This window comes from Moschus berezovskii, chromosome 10 (genome assembly GCF_049115385.1).
Source record: "Moschus berezovskii isolate FMDL1 chromosome 10, NW_MosBer_1.0, whole genome shotgun sequence".
Taxonomy (NCBI): Eukaryota; Metazoa; Chordata; class Mammalia; order Artiodactyla; family Moschidae; genus Moschus; species Moschus berezovskii.
Genome location: NC_142469.1, coordinates 38,391,701 through 38,404,683, shown reverse-complemented (window position 1 = coordinate 38,404,683; position 12,983 = coordinate 38,391,701). Strand labels below are relative to the sequence as shown.

Here is a 12,983-nt window from a genome sequence, read left to right as displayed (position 1 = left end):
ACCGATGTCTATGGTCAGTTTTCTGGGTAGGGGAATGGCAAGTGTAAAGGACAGTTTTCAGAGGAATCTTTTGAAATTAAGCTCTTTGTGGTTTCAATATGCTGTTAGCTTACTGGTGTCTGAACTCACATTAACAGTGACCCTACTAAGTTGCCTCCTTAGCCCAAGGAGACAACTTGGATTTAGATGACTAGAAAACAAAAACAGTCTTATATACAGGTTCTTCCGAGGTTAGAGTTTTTCTGAAATTCACTGTCCATACAACTCTGAAAATGATACAGGTTTTAAGCAAAACCCTGTCCACCTGGTAGTTTCATAGGTAAGTTCTCTCAAGCACACAGCTTTCTGGGCTGTCTTTACCTTTGTACCCAGAGATTCTGCACTCCTCCCAGTGTGCTGCCTCCTCCCAGCGTGAAAACCCAGACCAGACCAGAGACCATTCAGAGGTCTAAACTTACCTAGCCCTCACGAAGGAATGGAGAAGGCACTGGCAACCCACTCCAGTGTTCTTGCCTGGAGAATCCCATGGACGGAGGAGCCTCGTGGGCTGCCGTCTATGGGGTTGCACAGAGTCGGACACGACTGAAGAGACTTAGCAGCAGCTGTAACATGGAGGAAAAAAAAAACCTAAGTTTTGTTTTTTTTTTGATGCCTGGGAATATTACCTGTTGTAATGATGGTTCAGTTACTGTGACAGTAAAGATGGTCAATTTCATAAAATTTGTTGTTGTTCAGTCACTAAGTCATGTCGGACTCTTTGCTATGGCATGAATTGCAGCAGGTCAGGCTGCCCTGTCTTTCACAGTCTCTCTGAGTTCGCTCAAACTCATATCCATTGAGTCGGTGATGCCATCCAATCATCTCATCCTCTGTCGCCTTCTTCTCCTCCTGCCTTCAGTCTTTCCCAGCATCAGGGAAAGATGTCCTATGAGTCGGCTCTTCACATCAGGTGGCCAAAGTTTTGGACCTTCAGCTTCAGCATCAGCCCTTCCAGTGAATATTCAGTGTTGATTTCCTTTAGGATTGACTGGTTTGATCTTCTTGCTGTCCAAGGGACTCTCAAGAGTCTTCTCCAGCACCACAGTTCGTGGAGAAGGGAATGGCAAACCACTTCAGTATTCTTGCCTTGAGAACCCCATGAATAGTGTGAAAAGACTTTCATAAAATTAAATTGCAATTAACAAGTTGCAAGTTTTTAATTCTGGTTTGACTCAAAGGGGAAAAATACAAATTCCAGGGTTGCTGGGAGCACTTATTTACAGAGGTGCTCTTTAGGGACTCCCTCACTAGCCAGGACATTCCCTCCAGATTCAGAAGCGGGCACTGAGTGTCAGAGCTCCCACGTAGAATGCGAGGGAAGGTGCTACAGGGCCAGGACAGCTCTCTCATAGCTCATCTCTCTGGGGAAGCATCTATTTTCCCTGAAGATGAACAGTTAATTCCACCAACTGACAGAGCAGCAGTCTGATCGTCTCTGTTGCTTTAGGTCTCAGCTTAGGGACTGAGGTGAGAACTAGAAAGGGGGGCAGATTGTCCTGAAGCATGATTGGAGAATGGATGTGGCTTTCCCATGCATTTTTGATGTATATTCACAAACAGAAAAGAGGAAAAGCCTGGGATTTAACTGTATTTTGAGAACTTCCCTGGTGGCTCAGATGGTAAAGAATCTGCCTGCAATGCAGGAGACCCATGTTTGATCCCTGGGTCAGGAAGATGCCCTGGAGAAGGACATGGCAATCCACTCCAGTATTCTTGCCTGGAGAATCCCACGGACAGAGGAGCCTGGCGGGCTATAGTCCTTGGGTCTCGAAGAGTAGGACATGACTGAGTGACTAGCATTTAACTGCGTTTTAGGAGCTGGGTTACAAGGTGCTGATGGTTGGCATCAGGGCACTCCAGCGCACGTTTCTAGCTTCTTGAATTTTCAAGAGTTAGACACTTCACTTGGAAGTGAGTAATGAATTGCCATTCATTTCAGTAAACCCCAGTAAATTCATTTTTGTCTTCAGATTTTTTTCCTACATAGTTATGTTTATTTTTTAGAAACAAAATGTATGCTCATTATAGAAGTAAGCATATTCATTGTATGCCAGGCATAGGTTTGGCCTTAGGTAGATTTTCTGGAATCCTCATATGCCCCCCTGCAAGGTTGTTACTATAAATTCTTTTTGCAAACAGAGAAACTGAGGCATGGTGAGTTTTGTTGTTTCTTTTTTCTTTTTTTTTTGCTGCACTGTGTTGCTTGTGGGATCTTAGTTCCCCAACCAGAGACTGAACTTGGGTCCTGGCAGTGAAATCATTGTGTCCTAACTAACCACTGGACTGTCAGGGAGTTCCCAAGATTTTTTTTTTTTTCAACTAACATGCTGAAGATCACACAGCTGGTTAAGGGCTGAAAGGAAAATTTATGTCTATGACTCTGTGGTTTTAAGACATCTGTTTCCAGATGTCTGTTTCTCCCCAACTCCCAACACCCAAAGAAAGACTCATGCTCTACTGGCCTTCCCAGGTGGCTCTGCCCAGTACTACAGTTCAGTTCAGTTCAGTCGCTCAGTCGTGTCCGACACTTTGCGACCCCATGAATCACAGCACGCCAGGCCTCCCTGTCCATCACCAACTCCCAGAGTTCACTCAAACTCATGTCCATCGAGTCGGTGATGCCATCCATCCATCTCATTCTCTGTCGTCCCCTTTTCCTCCCGCCCCCAATCCCTCCCAGCATCAGAGTCTTTTCCAGTGAGTCAACTCATCACATGAGGTGGCCAAAGTATTGGAGTTTCAGTTTTAGCATCAGTCCTTCCAGTGAACACCCAGGATTGATCTCTTCTAGAATGGACTGGTTGGATCTCCTTGCAGTTCAAGGGACTCTCAAGAGTTTTCTCCAGCACCACAGTTCAAAAGCATCAATTCTTTGGCGATCAGCTTTCTTCACAGTCCAACTCTCACATCCATACCTGACCATGGGAAAAACCATAGCCTTGACTAGACGGACCTTGGTTGGCAAAGTAACGTCTCTGCTTTTTAATATGCTATCTAGGTTGGTCATAATTTTCCTTCCAAGGAGTAAGCGTCTTTTAATTTCATGGCTGCAATCAGCATCTGCAGTGATTTTGGAGCCCAAAAAATAAAGTCTGACACGTCTTCCACTGTTTCCCCATCTATTTCCCATGAAGTGATGGGACCAGATGCCATGATCTTTGTTTTCTGAATGTTGAGCTTCAAGCCAACCTTTTCACTCTCCTCTTTCACTTTCATCAAGAGGCTTTTGAGTTTCTCTTCACTTTCTGTCATAAGGGTGGTGTCATCTGCATATCTGAGGTGATTGATATTTCTCCCAGCAATCTTGATTTCAGCTTGTGCTTCTTCCAGCCCAGCGTTCCTCATGATGTACTCTGCATATAAGTTAAATAAGCAGGGTGACAATATACAGCCTTGACATACTCCTTTTCCTATTTGGAACCAGTCTGTAGTTCCATGTCCAGTTCTGACTGTTGCTTCCTGACCTGCATACAGGTTTCTCAAGAGGCAGGTCAGGTGGTCTGGGATTCCCATCTCTTTCAGAATGTTCCACAGTTTATTGTGATCCACACAGTCAAAGGCTTTGGCATAGTCAATGAAGCAGAAATAGATGGTTTTCTGGAACTCTCTTGCTTTCTCCATGATCCAGCAGATGTTGGCAATTTGATCTCTGGTGCCTCTGCCTTTTCTAAAACCTGCTTGAGCATCTGAAAGTTCACGGTTCACATATTGCTGAAGCCTGGCTTGGAGAATTTTGAGCATGACTTTACTAGCGTGTGAGATGAGTGCAATTGTGCGGTAGTTTGAGCATTCTTTGGCATTGCCTTTCTTTGGGATTGGAATGAAGACTGACCTTTTCCATTCCTGTGGCCACTGCTGAGTTTTGCAAATTTGCTGGCATATTGAGTGCAGCACTTTCACAGCATCATCTTTCAGGATTTGAAATAGCTCAATTGGAATTCCATCACCTCCACTAGCTTTGTTTGTAGGGATGCTCTCTAAGGCCCACTTGACTTCACATTCCAAGATGTCTGGCTCCAGGTGAGTGATCACGCCATCGTGATTATCTTGGTCACGAAGATCTTTTTTGTACAGTTCTGTGTATTCTTGCCACCTCTTCTTAATATCTTCTGCTTCTGTTAGGTCCATACTATTTCTGTCCTTTATCGAGCCTATCTTTGCATGAAATGCTCCCTTGATATCTCTAATTTTCCTGAAGAGATCTCTACATCAGACAGCAATTTTGCCTATTACACAAGTGTAGTTAATATTTTGGGTTCGGGATGTTCTTAAGATAAAATACTTATTGATGCTTAGAATTAGTTTATTTTGAGACTGAAGATTTCTTAATCAGTCACATTAAGGCAAATCTAGTAGACAAGAATAATGAAGTTAGCAATAAAAGCACTACACGGAAAGGAAATTAGAATATTTCAATCCTATAAGCATATTTTAGAAGAATTAAATGACTTTAAGCCACATAGAGCGCGTATACACATGCATATGCATGTATGTTGCATCTGTATATTTGTGTCTTTGTGTAAGAATTCTGGATCGCATTCTCGGAGAAGCTGCTTATTCTTATATTTGTATTTATAATATTTCATCCAGTGATTTGAATATAATAGATACTCTGTGAATAAATGATTTAAAAAGTAAATGGGCAAGTTCAGTGGCAAGGAAGCAGTTAAGTAAAGCATGTAATACTTATTTGCAATATTAAACAGCTATCTGTCAAAAAGACAGTTAACATGGAAAGCTGCTTATGATGATGTTGTTGTTGAGTCACTAAGTTGTGTCCAACTCTTTTGTGACACCACATGCTGCAGCCCACCAGGCTCCTTTATCCATGGGATTTCCCAGGAAAAAATACCGGAGTGGGTTGCCAGTTTCTTCTCTAGGGTATCTTCCTGATCCAGGGATTGAATCTGAGTCTCCTGCGTTAGCAGGTAGATTCTTTACCGCTGAGCCATGATGTAGTGTTAGGTAAAGTATGAATACATAGTAATGTTACAGTAATAGAAAAAAGCCTCTAAAGAGTGTGAGAACATGACTGCAACAAATTGTTAGGAGGAGGATTTTAGAAGGTTCAACTTGGTGTATTGTTTTGTCTTCCCTTGAATCTTGTTTTCTTTAATAAACATTTGTTTCTTAATAAGAACAAGTAGATTTTCTTTGACTAAGATCATTGACTTTAGACCTATATTTTAATTTAGTTCAAATAGTCCTCTGGTCAATTTGAACTTCCTGGCATCTGCCAAGAAGGAAGAGGAGCCTGGAGTGCTTTGTTGGCCTGGGTGAGCTGAGGGAGTGGGCTTTCCTGTGGGGCTCTTGTCCCACTCCCTGGAGGAGGTGAGGCCCCTCTGCAGCCAGTGTGGCCCTAAGACTGTGGAGGGAGGGTCCCAGGGACCCACAACACCTGGAGGGGAATGCACACTGCAGTCCCCCTGCGGGGGAGTTGGGGCAGAAACACATGCTCTGGAACACCGCCTGCAATTCCAGTATACTGGGCTCTAACAGTTACCTATGTGGCTGAAACAGCTAAATAGTTTTGGTTTATCCAGCTCAGATTTTTTTCAATTAATTGCTAAAACCCATTGCCAAGAGATTTTAAGACTCAACACTGTCAGACTTTTAAATGTGGAGTTAATGTTTTGAAAAAGAATTATGTCTTCTGGCATTCATGTTTGGAAGCTCTGCCAAGAGTGGACATAGCTGGAATGTGATTCATTAACCACTGTGAATAAGCTGAGGTTGTCCAGTTTTTAATGATTATGCATTTATAATGGTTCTCCCTGCCCACCCGACACCGATTTTGTTTTAAAGGTTTGGTGCATATACTTTGAATGTTTTCATTCATGGTAGCAAAATGTACTGTAAACAGGTGTGACCCACATCAGCTTTCACAGTGATCAAGCAAAATATACACCTGATCTCACTGATTGTTAATTGACCTGATACAAATAAAGTGGGATGATTCTTTTTCTGTTTCTCGTGTATTATAATTATGACTGATATTTTAGATCCAACATCAACTAGAAGAGTGCACTTATATACCTGTGGCTGAGTTAAGACACTGATTCTCCATTTTAAAATACTCTTTAAACAGCCAGGAATCAACAACTTTATCAGCCTTACTTTAGAACATAAGAATGAGGTATGATTCTTCAGTTCAGTTCAGCTGCTCAGTCGTGTCCAAGTCTTTGCAACCCCATAGGCTGCAGCACGCCAGGCTTCCCTGTCCATCACCATCTCCCGGAGCTTACTCAAATTCATGTCCGTTGAGTTGGTGATGCCTTCCAGCCATCTCATCCTCTGTCGTCCCCTTCTCCTCCTGCCCTCAATCTTTCCCAACAACAGGGTCTTTTCCGATGAGTCAGTTCTTTGCATCAGGTGGCCAAAATATTGGAGTTTCAGCTTCAGCACCAGTCCTTCCAAAGAATATTCAGGACTGATTTCCTTTAGGATGGACTGGTTGGATCTCCTTGCAGTCCAAAGGACTCTCAAGAGTCTTCTCCAACACCACAGTTCAAAAGCATCAATTCTTTGGCGCTCAGCTTTCTTTACCAACTCTCACATCTGTACATGAGAGTATGATCCTCAAGATATTTTTAAACATAAACTTTTAAACTTATAAACATTTTTGAATATAAAACATATATACTGACTTTTAAGATTGTGTGTACTAATATCCTGGCAAAAAAAAATTTTAATAGAGTTTTTTTTCCACTGTTACTAAGGGCATTTTGCATTTCAGTTTGAGGCCAAAGTAACAGAGACTTCCTTCAAAAGAAAGAGCAATGTCCCTTTCCTGGTCTAGAATCCAGTCAGAATCATTAAGCATTTAGTTGTATACTTGAGTTCAGATTGCTGCTTCGGTATTGATTCTCAATCTCCTCCCTTTTATATTTCTGATGTAAAATAATAAGAAGTTAGTTGTTTAAAATATTTAAATATCTTGAACTTGTGGGGAGAATAGGTGCTGATTCAGGCCTTGTGTCGTACCAATATACTGACATTTAAAATATGAAATGTCTCATGTTGTTTTATTCATGACACTGAAGAGGGAAGACTGTGGATTCATACTAAAGATCATTATTCTCAACTTTAAAGCTTGTTAGGCACCCTGTAACCTTAAGTGAAGGTTAAATTAATGTTAAGTTAATGTAATGGAACTTAATGTTAAGTTCCATTTCCAGTCTTGCTGACCACAAAGAAGTCACCCAGAGGTTTGTTTCTGCCACCCCTGTTTGTGGGAATCCCAGAGAAACTGTCATTTCTGTTTCCTGATATTTCACGATTTACTAGGTCCCAGTTTTCCATGAAAGTTGATCTTCCCCCCAGTGGGTAGAGTTTAGGGCTGTTCCTCGATGCCCTGAAGGACCTGCTGGAAGAATCTTGGTGGGAATATTGGTCCCTTGGGATCTCAAAGGACCTTCTTCTGATAGAGTTTCAAGACTTCCACACCCAGGTCTCTGTGGACCAATAAAAGCAGGCCTTCAGCAGGGACCGAGGCGGACACTTCTGTTTCTGTGCAGAGGTTTCACTTGGGCTTGAGAGTGCAGACTCTGGAATTAGACTGCCTAACTCCAAATTCCTGCTTTACTGCTTATTTTTAAATTACTTTGACCTTGAGCAAATGCCTTAATTTTCTGTGTCTCCATATTCCCTTCTTCAAAATGGGCAAAATAACAATATCTGCCACATATGGGCAATGGAAGCACTTATATATATAACATTAAAGTACAGTGTATGGCCATAATAAGCACTCAGTCAGCGTTAGCTACCATCATCATTCCCTGCCTCCTTCCCCTTTTCTTCCTGCCTCTCCCTTCCCTTTCCACCTGCTCCTCCTCCTCAGTGGGCTGGAACACAGTCTATTGTTTGTCTAACATGTCAGTCCCTCTTGCTACTCCACACGCTCTCCTTTCACCCAGAAGAGGCTAAGCTGCAGCGGGACCTGCCATCTACCCCTCCTGGTGCATCCCTGGTAGCCCAAGTTTATCCAAATCAGTCCCAGCCTGTGGCAGGGGTTCCCTGAGTCAGAAGTAGCTTAATGGACAGCTTTTCTCCATCCAGCTTCATGAGATGTGCAGAGAACCCGTGTTCCCTAAGCCCATAGTTCACTCAGTTTGGCTTATTTTGTCTTTCTTTCCACTGCCACCAGTTCACATCTTCGTGTCTATTTCTTATAGAAAAAAACTTCCTGATTTTCTCCTCTTTTCTTTCACCAGTCTCCATTCCCTCCAGGCCATCTAAGATTATCTTATTAAATACTGTTGTGATAATTTCTTTCTTTATTTCAAAAACGGTTAATTGTGCCCCACTGTCTACAGACAATTGCTAGCTTGGTGTTAAAGGCTGACTCACTCACTCTCCCCCACCCACATTTCCAGCCACATCTGAGTCTCCGCATCTCTATGCCTTTTCCAAATAAACACATCACACAGTTTGATGTTCAGTACATATGATGATGTCATTTCTTCCGCGTGTCCCTTTCCTGTTCCCCCTATTTTTCCAATGCTAGTTACCCTAGAACCTCCTCTGATGTTCAGCAGCTGCAGATACTCCTTCTCTTGGGCTCACGTGGTTTTTCTGAGCTGCCAGTGGAGCTCCAGTCTCAGGTGGAGACCATTATTTTAGCCTCTCAACTGATACGGGGTTTCCTGAGGAAGGAACTGCATTTGATTCACCCTTTGAACATCCCCTGTTACTTGTCATAATCTTACACTTGCAGACTCTCAATCAACATTTAATGAATCAAATTGCATGCAGCTTGATTTTGGCAAGCATACATTTAAAAGTCTATAATCTTATAAATTTGAGTATCTTTACTCACACTATAGGAAGATTTATACTAAGATTCCTCTATCAATATATATCTGCTCTGCATTTAAAGAAAGACTTGATTTACTTACAGTTTTCGGACGCTACTTATTATATACAAAAGACCATGAAACTGTATAAAAGGTGCCTGCAATAGAGCGTTCAGCTGTGCTGTACACTGGGCTTTGGGGCTCTAGAGTTACTCACTTAACCCTCATAATAGCCCTGCAAGAGGGGGCCTATTATTAGCATCAGCACAGAAGGAAACTGAAGCTCAAAGAGGTCAAGTCACTTGCTTATAATCACTTAACTAGATCTGGGATTCAAGTCTGGACATTTGGCTCTAGGGACCCCATTCTTAAGCACCACACCATTCCCATTCAGGGTGACAAAAGCCATCTGATCTCGTGGTTTGTGCAGAAGTGAACTGTAGTTCTTGTTCATTATTTGCTGGAAGAAATGGAGACCTCTGCAGGCCTTCCCCTAGGGGTGGGTATGCTGAGACCAAATGGAATTCTGAGAAATCACTCACATGCAGAGTGCTAGTATAAATTTAAGGCTTAAAAAAGTGCTTCTTAGTCAAGAAATTAAGGGAGACATCATGGTCAGTGAACCTAATTATAGTCAGTTAAATTAGCGGTGTTGCTAAATGACTTGGACTGTGGAAAACCCAGGAAGTTCCAGAATTGTTCTCTTACATTTCCTGTACTCCCACCTCCACCCCCAGTACTTTTTTAACCATTGTCAGTGAGTTAGAAATACAACGATGTGAAGTCAGCCATTAATATTTATATTACACCAGGAACAAGAGAAATGGGAGAAGTCGGAAATAATACTGAGTGTTTTGACTCAGAACTACAAGATTTCTGTGATAATAGTTTAGAATGATACGTATCTGGCATATTGCAATAAGATCTAATCATTATGACTTCCCTGTTGATTTAAGAAAATTCCAAATAGAGAAAAACGCAAGATTGGCAGCCTCTATTTTATACATGGTTTATGTCTCAAAGCCATATTATGGAGAATGCAAAATTCTTATGACTTCTGAAGATAAAACAAAAGCCTATGAAGAAGCTCTTGGAAAATTACTTTGGGACTTCCTACACCCCAGAAATGCATTCTCTTCTATAAGTGGGGTGGCTTTGGTGGAAATGCTTAAGATGGACTGCTTTTTCTTTTGCTTTGTTTTGCCTTTTATACCAAGATAGAATTCAGAAAGAATTGTAAGCATATGAAAAAGTTAGGGGACTTCCCTGGCAGTCCAGTGCTTAAGACTCTGCACTTCCACTGCTGCAGGGGGTGCTGGTTCCATCCGTGGTTGGGGACCTAAGATTGCCACATGCTGCGTGGCATGGACAAAATTTTTTTAAAAATACAAATAAAACGTATCTCTTAAAAAAGTTGTATCAGCCAGAATGTTCCATGCTAGATGTCTCGTTAACATAACCATAAGCCCCAAGGAGAAAAGATACTGGCCTCTTCCTTCTCCGTTTCCTCAAGCACTTCCCCCGAGATACACTGTGATTCATTTCAGCAAATTGCCATCTTTTGTTGGGCGAAAAGTAATTACCTAGGTAGGTTCTGGAGTGAAGGCACTTCTTGACCCAAGTCCTGTAGCCCCAAGGAAAGCTGCACCTTTGTCTAGGAATCTGCCTGGTTCATTTGTCATCTGTCACTGATTTTTGTCTGGGAACCAGAGACCAAAACTCTCCAGGGATACCACTTACATTCTTACGTGACTGTGGTTTTAATGGCACAGTCCAGGAATATCTCTTTTTTATGCAAATTTCCCTCCTTTTCAAAGAAAATGGCCCTGAAATGTCTGTAATTTTGTACAGTGGCCTATTGCAATTAGCTCGCAAGGACAGACCCTGCCATTTGACTGCACAGAAAAAAAAAAGGAAAATGGACAGAAGTCCAATGGCATTTGCAGCTTCAGCATTTCTGGAGATTGTTTTATCAGTGTGCCTCTACACCCTCTGGACCACATCAGGTACCACTTTCACGGCAGCTAGCCGATGGCACACCGTGTGGCTGGCTCTGCCAGTGGTTTGCCCAGGGAGCATCACTTCGTCTCATTGGCATGTTCTTGTCTGCCATGAAAAATTAAATGTGTGAGTAAGATGGTGCCCATAAGGCTAATGGAGGCTTTTAGGAGTTTTTTGGTGGTGGTTGTTCAATTTGATTTATGACAAATCTCTGGCGAGTTAGTTTTTCATTTGGTCTGTTTTCACCACTGGAGCTGGAGAGGGAGAGATCTCCTCTTTGGTTTCTTTTAACAGCATGCATAGCATCTTTTAAACACATCTTTTCACAGATGAAACAAGAATTTAGTGCCATCAGTTTCAAGATCAAAAACATAGACCCATTTGAAATGACTTGGAACAGTTATTAAACAAAATACTGCCTTGTATCCGGAGACTTAGGCAGACAGACCATGGAGAATGGAGCGTGAGGATGAATTGCTGCACGGATTGTCAGATTGCCAGAGATTCCAGAGGACTGGCTCCAGGCAGACAGTTCATTCTTCCTGGTTGGACAGTTTGCTTTTATTCACACGTGGGAAGATAAAGGGTTTCCCCTCTCAGCTGCTTATGGCACAGGGGATGTGCTGAGAGGAACTGGCCCACTGTGCTCAAAGCAGGCAGCTCCTAGGGTTCCTGGCCCTTATTCCTTTTGTCCAAGGAGTCAGTCCATTGTCTGCCAGCTCCTGGTCTCATGTCTGGTGCCAAACACCACATTGCTACTCCATTTGGTATCACTGATGGCTTTTCCCACAATCCAGGGTGACTCACTACAAACCACAAAAGGTAGAAGGATTTATTTCTTGTGATTTTCTTACTACTTGATGAACTGCCTTTCTGCTGTCTCCCTGTTGGATGGGAATTTGTGACTACAAAGATGGAACCTGCTTCCCAGACAAGGATAGAGGTAGGGAGGAGGTCGGAGTTAGACAACAAGTCCAAGTTCTGTGAAACACACAGCACTTCTAGTTGTAAAGCAAACATCCATGCAGATTGTGAGTCTTGCTTTTGAGTCTGCTAGAGTTCTTAAGTACTCTTGCCTAGAAAATCCCATGGATGGAGGAGCCTGGTAGGCTGCAGTCGGTGGGGTCGCTAAGGGTCGGACACGACTGAGCGACTTCACTTTCACGTTTCACTTTCACACATTGGAGAAGGAAATGGCAACCCACTCCAGTGTTCTTGCCTGGCGAATCCCAGGGACGGGGGAGCCTGGTGGGCTTCCGTCTATGGGGTCACACAGAGTCGGACACGACTGAAGTGACTCAGCAGCAGCAGCAGCAGAGTTCTTAAGAACCACTCAAAAGGGTTAGGGTTCAGCCTTGACTGTGAATCAAGGCAGTTTTACCAATCTAGAAAACACTGCGCAGGAAGAGACTATAATCACAGTCAAAGCTAGAAGTCACCTCTGAACTCTTAATGAATTTCCAGCGACACTGGCATTGTGTATTGTTCATTTACAGGTGTAGATCCTTTTTAAAAATTGAGACAGAGTACCTAAGAGTATACATCTTTTGGGCAGGTGTGGGTAGAGAAAGTCTTTCATAGAAAAAGATCATCCTCAAGGAAGTCTGGCTGAAAACTGAGAACGCAGGACTTTGCTGGTGGCTCGGTTGTCAGGAATTCACTTGCCGATGCAGGTGACCTGGGTTCGATCCCTGCCTTAGGAAGATGCCATATGCCGCCAAATAACTAAGCCTGTGTGCCACAGCAGCTGAAGCCCAAACTCAAGGGCCTGTGAGCTACAGCTTATGAAGTCCATGAGCCTAAGCCTGTGCTCTACAGTGAGAGGCCAGCACAGTGAGAAGCTTGTGCACCACAGGTAGAGAGTAGCCCCCACTCTCCGCAACTGGAAGGAGCCCACACGCAGCAACAAAGACCCAATGCAGCCAAAAAGTTAATTAATTAAAATAAATTAATAATTAGTTTAAAAAAACTGCAAGAGAGAACTCAGGATAGGCTTGTAGGATCCTTCTGTGGTTTCTAATTAATTATTTTTCCTTCTTACTGCCAGTCACACTTTTCTGTTTTCATCGCTTTTCCCTTTTAACTCCAGGAATGCAGTTATTAACTTTAAGTCTGTGAAAAGGAATCTTTATCTGTCAAACCTTCAGA

At 42.7% G+C, this 12,983-nt stretch overlaps 1 protein-coding gene across 1 annotated transcript in view; it reads left to right on the top strand.

Annotated features, from left to right (window-relative positions):
• The window catches only part of DCBLD1 (discoidin, CUB and LCCL domain containing 1), a 75,120-nt gene that overhangs the window by 26,986 nt on the left and 35,151 nt on the right, over window positions 1–12,983 (top strand). The window lies entirely within an intron of this gene.